The following is a 6,931-nucleotide window of genomic DNA, read 5'->3' on the forward strand; positions in this document are numbered from 1 at the left end:
TCACCCAAGCACAGTGGGTGCAGATAGAGGTGGGAGAGGGGTGGCCCCAAGGGGAGAAATCACAGATTCAAAGGCTTTAATTAGCCCCATCTGCCAAATTCCTCCCCCAAAATGCATTCAGGCCTCAGATCCTTTGACAAAAACAAGTCTTATTTTTAAGAACAGGAAGAGCGAGGGGGGTTTTGATGTCTTCTTACAAGAAATTTCCATCCATTGGCTTTAAATTGTACTCTTTATTTAACTTCCTGGGAAGCTGGGAGGCATTTTCTCACACTCCGAGTCATGCGTTTAATCTAAGTAAACAGCACGCATCCTCAAACTCTCACTAGACAGAGCCACTGAAACTTTTTAGATCCAAAGGGAATGATCGGTAAATCGCTTCTCCCATTTTGAGTTCTTCTGTGGGAAATGAAAAAAGAGAGAAGTTACAGTACTAAATATTAGCATCAGATTCAAACAACTTTGCAGAGGAATAAGGATTAATATGAAACATAGGCTCTTTTAAGCCAGACCCAGGTTTTGAGGGGCCCGCTGTCATTTTGGGGGGGGATAGGAGACAAACTTAACAGATACAAATTTAAGAATGAACACAAACATTTATATAGAATGATTTATATATAATAAATCAAAGTGTAAATTTAATGACGTTCACATTAAGTTATAAGTTTAACGACAGTGGTTTACATCAACAAACTCTACCCCTCAAAATTATATAATGTTTTGATAAATGGCATTTATATACTCTTCATTAATATTCTGTGAACACTTTTAAAACCACTTTTTAATAGGATTTTGTCTGCATACCTTTTTAAATCACTTCTTCCAAAAATATTTTATAATTTTTTTGTTGATAGAAGTTATATGTGTTTTTTTTTTACTCAATTAAAACAGGGTTCTTGGAGTTCCCACTGTGGTGCAGCGGGTTAAGGACCTGACAGTAGCAGTGTGGGTCACCGTGGAGGTTCGGGTTCAATCCCAGACCCAGGGCAGGGGATTAAGGATCTGGCATTGCCACACCTGTGGCGTAGGTCACAGCTGCTCAGATTCAATCCCTGGCCCGGGAACTTCCATATGCCATGTGTGCAGCAGAAAAAAATAAAAGGAGGTTCTTGTCAACATTAATAGTTTAGAATAAGTTATTTCAGCTTCTCAACACATTATTAGTAATGTCATGTAAATTTCTAAAACTGTTATCAAATTTCGAGAAGTTTCTACCAAGTTTCTTTCATATAGAAGCTGAACAATCTGGAAAATTTTTCCACAGATACCTTCTGGTCCCATACATTTCAAATCTCTTGCCTCCTCCAGGATCAACATGCTGTCAGTGTCAGGCTCTGTAAGAAGTGGTTTTTGTTTTTTTTTTTTTTAATCTTTTTAGGGCCACACCTGCAGCCCATGGAAGTTCCCAGGCTAGGGGTCGAATCGGAGCTGCAGCTGTGACCTACACCACAGCTTGTGGCAACACCAGATGCTTAATCCCCTGAACAAGGCCAGGGATGGAACCCGCATCCTCATGGATACGAGTCAGGTTCTTAACCCGCTGATCCTCGATGGGAGCTCCTGTATACATATTCTTATTCATGTCAAATGCTGTGAGCAGGCAGAGCGGCCAGGGGGAATGTCTCTGAGGCCCTCATACCCCAGGACAGTTATTAACAGCTTAGCTAGTTAACGTGGCTGCAGACTGCACAAATACATCTCACTGAACAAAATTAACTCGGTCCACAAGTCAACTTTCCCTTAGCCCATCCCCAAACCCCCATGGCCCCTCCAAGGCCATCCACGGGGCCCTGACATGGGGAGGGAGTGTTCTGAGTGGAAAGAGAGAGTCTTAACTGATTGCAGTGAATGTCTTTTGCAAGTTTTTCCAAAGCCACATGACCACCTGAATCCATTTTTGACCCTGAACCTTCCCAGAGCATTAGGAAGGACTTCGGGAAATAGAGGTGCTTAGCTCAAGCGGCCTTTGCTTCACAGTAAGAGCCACCTCTGGGCCCCCTGGCTTTTCCTGCCCTTAGACTCCCACCAACGAGGGGAAAAGTTGCGTGAGTGTTAAGTCACTGCCGCCCTCCATGCACCCCCTAATCACAGTCACCGAGGTCGTCCGTTAAATCGCGGAGAGTGAAGGCGGAACTTAGGAGCTGCAGAAATCGGGCAACACGTTAGGTGATTCCAGGTGTGTTTGTTCATCTACGTCTCACGGCAACACTGAGACATATTCCTCCAGCGTCCAGATTAGGAACCAGGCTCAGGATGACCCAGCAGCCGAGCAGGACCCAGGGCCAGCTCCTGAGGCCCTCATTCTCTCAACTTTCAGGGGCTGCCTCCTGCATCTTTCTTCCCCTCACATAAGAAAGTGACAGCCACTCATGACAGAAAACATATTCAGTATAGAGAAGAAGAAGGAATTTTTAGAAAAATACCTCAAGTTGTTTTACCTAGATACAACCCTAGTAAGATTTTGGTACTTTCCATGTTTTATGGAACCTGGAAATTAAAAGTGTTACATTCTAAAATCTACTTTTCCTCATTTTTAAAGAAACATAGGTTCCTTGTCAAATATGAAAAGTACTGAAAGTATAAAGAAACTAAAAACTCTCTGCACTACTTTTCTAGGGCTGCCATACAGCGTACCACAAAGTGGTGGCTTAAACACCAGGAATTTTTTTGTCTCACAGTTGTGGAAGCTCCCTGGTGGCTCAGCTGGCTGAGGATCCAGCATTGTCACTGCCTCAGCACCAGTCTGCTCCTTGATCGGGAACTTCCGCATGCCCTGGGCATGGCCAAAAAAAAAGTCCAAGGTCACGGTGTTCCTCAGACTGGTCCCTTCTGAAGGCGGAGGGGGAGTCTCTTCCGGGCCTCCCCCTTGGCCTCCGGTAGCTCCCTGGTGGCCTTTGGCATCTCTTGGCTTGCAGAAGCACCACACCAATCTCTGCCTTTATTTTCACTGGGCTTTCTCCCTGTGTGGGGGGTCTGTGTCCAAATTCCCCTGCTTTGAAGGACACCAATTAGAGTCCCCATTGTAGCTCAGTGGGTTACGAACCCAACTAGTATCCATGAGGATGCAGGTTCGACCCCTGGCTTCGATCAGTGGGTTAAGGATCCAGTGTTGCCATGAGCTGTGATATAGGTCACAGGGGCAGCTCGGATCCCACAGTTGCTGTGGCTGTGGTGTAGACCAGCAGCTGCAGCTCCAATTCAGCCCCTAGCCCGGGAACCTCCATACACCGCAGGTGCAGCCCTGAAAAGCAAATAATAAACAAATTTTAAAAACAAAGGACAGCAACCACATTGGGCCAGGAGCCTAGGCCACTCCGGCCGGTGCCACATCATTCTAACGTAACTGGGTCTGCATAGACCCTATTTCCAAGGCACTGAGGTTAGGACTTTTACACAGGAATTTGTGTGATTTGGGCAGGGGGGTGTGGGAGGTACAGTTCAAGCCCTCGCACCACTTCAAAACTTACACGCCAAAGAAAACCAATGTGACCAGTTTACGACTAGGTAGTTTCTGAAAGACAGCTGCAAATGTTCTGATGCTCCTCCCATAAAAAGGGGGCTTTATGTCCCTTTGCTCTGAGTCTGCCAGCAACTGCTCTGCTCAGCAGTCCTCATGTTCAAGTCATCCCAGTCCAGGATGGCCAGACAGGGGGGTGGAAGAGCTTCCAGATGTTTCCAGCCCCTATCTATCAAGTCGTCCTCAGGTTGAGTCTTACTAGCTGAGGTCACGGGCCTCGTGGAATAAAGACAAACCATCCCTACTGCACCCTCTTCCAATTCCTGACCCACACAATCTGGGAGCATGAGAAATGTTTATTATTTAAGCCACCCATTTCTGGGGGAACAGGTTAAACAGCGATAGTAACTAGAAATGTAATGATGATGATTCTTTGTCTTTCTTCTGTGCCTTTAAGAATATATCTCTTACTGAAGTCAGTCACCCACTTCCTTGATCAATAGGGCATGATAAATTGTGCGTCTGATTCTGAGATTTTCTTTAGGAACTAGAAAAACAGATAAGCTACATTTCTAAACATCAGCACCGTATGTATATACTGCACCTGCCAGTCCCAACCACGGATGAGATGGCGATGCTCACAAGTCCCCGATGGAAGAAGAGAGAGAGCGAAGCTTCAGGATTCGGTGGCTGCTAATATGCCGTTCACTCGTCTTGCCCGATTAAAAGTACCGCACAGGCAAACACGAGTTTTGAAGATGCAGAAAATGGGGGAGGCTCTTGGACCTGAAAATCATAATAAGCTGCCCTACTCAGCTCCTGTTCTGAGAAAAGGGGAGTGTTTAGTTCTTGACATTGTATCTCAACCAGATGAACAGCTAAGTCAAGATGCTGGAAACCAAATCAGTTTAAGCGGATCATCAAACATGACCTTCCTTCTGAAACAGGGGGTAAAGCACGTGGGGCAAGAAATACATTTTCTCAGAAATGGGAGTTGCCTCCAAAGGAGCATCTCGGGGAAGCTCTGCAGGCCAGGCTTCACCCTCAGCCCGCAGACCGGGCCAGACCACACAGAGGCCACCTCAATAGCTGCATTTTGGTCCAGAGTGAATAAGGTGGTCCTATAAATCCCTGTGGATCATAATTTCTCACTACTGGGTTTTTCATTTGGACTGCTCTCTTGTGAGTGTTTTTATTTTATTGCTTTTAACCCGCAATAAAGCAATATGGAACCCGCAGCATATGGAAGTTCCCAGGCTAGAGGTCAAATCAGAGCTACAGCTGCCCGCCTATACCAACAGCCACAGCAATGCAGGATCTGAGCCACCTCTGTGACCTACACCACAGCTCATGGCAACACCGGATCTTTAACCCACTGAGCGAGGCCAGGGATCGTACCTGCGTCCTCATGGGTCCTAGTCAGGTTCACTACTGCTGAGCCACGAAGGGCATTCCCTGCGAGTATTTTTACACTGAGGGACAGGATGGTCTATGGTGCCAGGCTTTGCGCATCTAAAAGTAAATGCTGTTGCCTTGAAAAAGAATGGACTTAGTTGAATGTGAGATTGTTCCCAATATTTTTCCCCCGTAAACTCTATCAGGTGCTGTTTAATTGTTCCCTGGTCTTGGGTGTTGCAGAAAAGCCTACAGTCAGTGGGATTTTTTATTCTTGCAAGGAAATTTGCTTCTTTTTGCCCAAATGCTCCTAGAAACACTTTTCTAAATCCTTGTAAAATACAAATGTTGCCATTCATTTTTCTTAGATCGTGGTGAGCCCTCTTGATCTGTATACTCAAGTACTTTATCAACTCAGGAAACCCTTGTTAGATTAGACTTTAGTTGTTACCTCTGTTGTCCCATAGGAATCTGAGCCTCAGGTTGATTTATCTGCTCTCCTGTATCCCTATCATCTCCCGTGCTGGGTCGGTATTTTTAATCCTCTCCTCTAGTTCTAGAAGCATCTTTCAGGATGGTTCTTTAAATCACTGGTTTGACATTCAAATTTTCCATCACGTGGATTTGAATTCTGCTACTGCATCTTTAATCTCCTTTTAATCACTCATTTCTTGACACTCTGCCTCATATTCTCAGACACACTGAGTTCTCAGATCTTCAAAATGCCAGGCATTCTCTCACCTCCTGGGCTTCACACCATATTCTTCCCCCAGAGCCCTCCCCTGCACTTCATCTGGCAACTCCTACAATTTCAGGTGATCTGAGCTGCAGCATCCTTTCACGGGGAAGCTTGCTGGGACGCCAGCATGAGTTAGGTCCTTGCGCTCCTCCTGCACCCTGCCTCTCCGTGTTATCACACACATCACACTGGACAGTAAGTTCCTGACCCCCTGGTCACCTCATTAGACCCATGAGGGCAAGAACCATAGCAATTTTATTCATCGTCATATTCTCAGCCCACAGCACCATTCCTGGCACTCGGCAAGTATTCCACTTCCTTTCAGTCACAGCTAATTATCTTCCCAGTACTCTTTTTCCTAGGGCTTCTGGCTCTTATCCCAGGTAATGCCAAGGTCTTCAGGGATGTCGAACAGTCTCGCTTCTAGAGATGTCGGCCTGGCTGTCCAAACGCTTATTTCCTTTCTTCGGTTTGCCAGCGCTTCTCCCCACCCCCTCCCCCTCTCAGACACCAGGTCAGCTGTGGAGAGAGGCGGGAGACACCAGTCTCCCAGGAAGGGGAATGAGCTCTGCCTTCGAGCTGTTTCCCTGTTGGCAGGCAGGGGACTTAACTGGTAGCGTCTCCGTCTCCTGGATTTCAGTATCACTTCAGGGCTGGAAGAGAGATTCCATCCATTCAATGTAAGAAAGTGTATAAAACTTGCTTCTGCTTCTGCTAAGGGAATTCAAGTCAGGGGAATTTATTTGCAGATAAAATCTCACCGATGACTAAACTTTTGTGATGAATTAATGCACATGCAGGAAAAAAGTCATGGTCCTATTTCAGATTTTTTTTGGTTAAAAGCAATTATTGCATGGGAGGATTTAAAAGAAATTAAATACATTGTACATAACTAACAAGTGCACCTCATAATATCATGATATGTGTATTCTTAAAGAGTTACATAAAATAGATTTCAATTAACATATGTTACAGATTAGAAGGCCTTTTAAGAGTCTCATTCTGAAATGTATAAAATGAAGCTTTTTTAAAAAAATATATACCTTTTTTGGGATAAATTTTTTAAAATTTCAGTTTCTTTAAATTAGGTACATCAATCCCTTTATCTTAACTTTTTTTTAATTCTTTTTTTTTTGTCTTTTGTCTTTTTAGGGCCGCACCCATGGCATGTGGAGGTTCCCAGGAGAGGGGTCTAATCAAAGATACAGCTGCCAGCCTACACCACAGCTCACGGCAACATCGGATCCTTAACCCACTGAACGAGGCCAGGGATCGAACCGGCAACCTCATGGTTCCAAGTGAGATTCATTACCACTGTGCCATGACCAGAACTCCTTTAA

Source organism: Phacochoerus africanus, chromosome 2 (genome assembly GCF_016906955.1).
Source record: "Phacochoerus africanus isolate WHEZ1 chromosome 2, ROS_Pafr_v1, whole genome shotgun sequence".
In the NCBI taxonomy this organism is placed as follows: domain Eukaryota; kingdom Metazoa; phylum Chordata; class Mammalia; order Artiodactyla; family Suidae; genus Phacochoerus; species Phacochoerus africanus.